Below are 2,663 nucleotides of genomic sequence, written 5' to 3' on the forward strand. Positions count from 1 at the left end.
ATTACTTTTGAGAATATGGGCAAAATCGAAATGGAGCAAAAATTTATTAAATTTTTATTTTTTGGTCTGCTATTGCGACATATTTTATTGTAGCAAGCTAGAAATGGAATAGCCTCTCATAAAGGATGAATTGGAAATCACTTTTTAGCTTTTGGAATCTGGCAACGACAGTTTGTTCATATTATGGCAAAGTGGGCAAGTCAGGCGTGAACTTCACGCTCTCACGGTAAGTTTTCATTTCCATATTCTTGTCATTAATTTTTAGTATTTTTGTAAGATATTTGTAGAAGTTCCATCTCTTGTCTTATGACCTAAATAATGAATAGAGCTAAAGCGGTAATATTTGTGAATTCAGCTCGTTTTTTGAGACATCCATTAAAATGTGGATGTTGGGTCTCAATTTATCAATTATGTTATTAGGGTTAGTTAGTTTTACATTCAAAATATTTTCTTAAAAAAATAAATGTTTTGCTTGTTTTAACACCTAATTTTTTACAAATTAGAGTTTTAAGACTTCAAAGTAATAAACAAACAGTATTTGTATAAGTTTTAATATTTTATAGAACTAACACATTTTTAGAAGCGTTAGAGTTAACTGGAAATGGAGATTTATCTGACATTAACATTGAAGATTGGAGGACGAATACGTTAATGATCCAGTTTCTAATGTGAATGATTCTGATGAAGAAACAGATATTCAAGATAGCACAACAGAAGATGATCAACAGCACGAGTCGAAAAAGAATACCTTTTACTGTCACAACATAGTTGAAGCGATATGTACCACGCAAGCTGAATCCAGTTGGTTTAAAAAACTTGTAGCAGCAGATCCATCTGGAATTATTCTAGATTTTGTAATCTATCAAGATAAAGGTTCATTTCTCCAATGCAAAATGACACAAAATCTCTTGCTATTGGTGAAGAAGCAATACTGTGAAACTGTGAATCATTTCCTGTTGGCACTCGAGTATATTTTGATAGGTATTTCATAACTGTTAATTTGATTGACATTTTATACAAAAAGGGAATAGCTGCAACAGGAACAATAATGAATAGGGGAAACATTTATTATCGGATAAAATACACTAAAATAACATCGGAGAGGCACGACAGATTAGGTAAGTGATAAAAAAAAATGAACATTTTGAAATGGCGGGACAACAACCAATTTATATGATCTCATCAGATTGAGTTTATTTTATTGATAGAAAAAAAATCATTCTACTGATCTTACGTGATTCTATTTTGTGATGTAGATACTTGCAAGAGATGGTCTAAAAAAGAAAAGAAATATATTCATGTCCAAAAATAATCAGAATATAATTTGAAGATGGGTTGAGTTGATATGGTTGACAGAACAATTAGTTATTACAGAGTAAAAACAAGAACAGAAAATGTGTGTGTGGACAGTAAAGATACTAATTCATATAATAGATTTAGCAGCAGCAAATTCATTGTTGCAATACGAAAGAGACTGCGAGATCAATGGTTTTTAGAAAAACGACAATTTAAAGTTTATGTACTATGGAATAAGTATTGTGGAAATGATTGCAGATGGTACAAAAACTACAAACTTTATTCCATCCGATGACGAAGAGCTGCATCCCAATCCAAAACGAATTCGATTAGCACGGCCATCCCTCCCTTTTCGACAAAAAAAGCCAAACATATACCAGAGCTTGTTGTCATCAAGAACTCTGCATACTGCAGAAATACTGGCTGTAGTAAAAAAATTAAATTTTTTTGCACAGCTTGCCAAATGTTTTTATGTATTTCTGCTGAGAGAAATTGCTTTAAGGATTTTCATGAAGCTTAAAGAAATTTTATTAATAATCAACTTTGGCTTTAGATTATTAATAATCAATTTTTCTAATGCAAATTGTAAAGTAATTAATTTTTACAATATTATTAGTAAAAATGCACTATACTGATAAAAAAGATTTAGGTAGAGATGCGTTTGTTTAAATTTCTCATTATTATATTGTGGTAATGACCTCAACATCCATTCAAATGGATGTTCTCAACAGCAAAATTTAAAAATTTAATTTCTTGATTTTTAAAAAAATATCATTTTTGATGACCAGAAAAACTAGTAATTGAAAAATATTCATATCTTATTTTGCTCGGGTCTCAGGAGGATAGATGGGTTTAAAATATATAAAAATTGCGTATTTTAATTTTTACACAAATTTCCTTTCTGATAAGGAAGTGTTTACAAGATAGAGTGTATAAACATCATTTCTAGATTCTTACTCTATTTTTAACATCTTTGCAGTAATACCATCATAACCGCATGCTTTATTGTTATCCAAACTATTTATTGCTATTTGTGTTGGTTTTCATGTTTTTGCTCGATCAAATTCCATATTGAGTGGATATGCAAATGTAAGTACCGCGTCGGATGACGTAGTGAGATTGTATAAAAAAGATTATGTGAACTCCGATCAGGTCTGTGGTGATGAAGACGGAGACCGATACGGGCATGTCGATTGATAAGGTTTTTGAGCTTAAGGATTTGAATTAAATATATGTGTTAGTATGAAAAAAATTCGTGTCTTTATTTGAATTGAATTTTTTTTTAACAATTTGTAATTTTTTTTTCATTTTATTGAGCTGAATTCCATTGAATCTCTTTCGGAATGTGCAATATGATCTATATGTAC

General features: G+C 30.3%; 1 pseudogene; it reads left to right on the forward strand.

Annotated features, from left to right (window-relative positions):
* Window positions 1-672: 672 nt before the first annotated feature.
* On the forward strand, window positions 673-1,816 carry LOC149074112 (uncharacterized; annotated as a pseudogene).
* The last annotated feature ends 847 nt before the right edge of the window (window positions 1,817-2,663 follow it).

This window comes from Pholcus phalangioides, unplaced genomic scaffold (assembly GCF_987345545.1).
Source record: "Pholcus phalangioides strain wild (caught in Gottingen) unplaced genomic scaffold, Ppha-v1.0 ptg000017l_1, whole genome shotgun sequence".
NCBI classification, from domain to species: Eukaryota; Metazoa; Arthropoda; class Arachnida; order Araneae; family Pholcidae; genus Pholcus; species Pholcus phalangioides.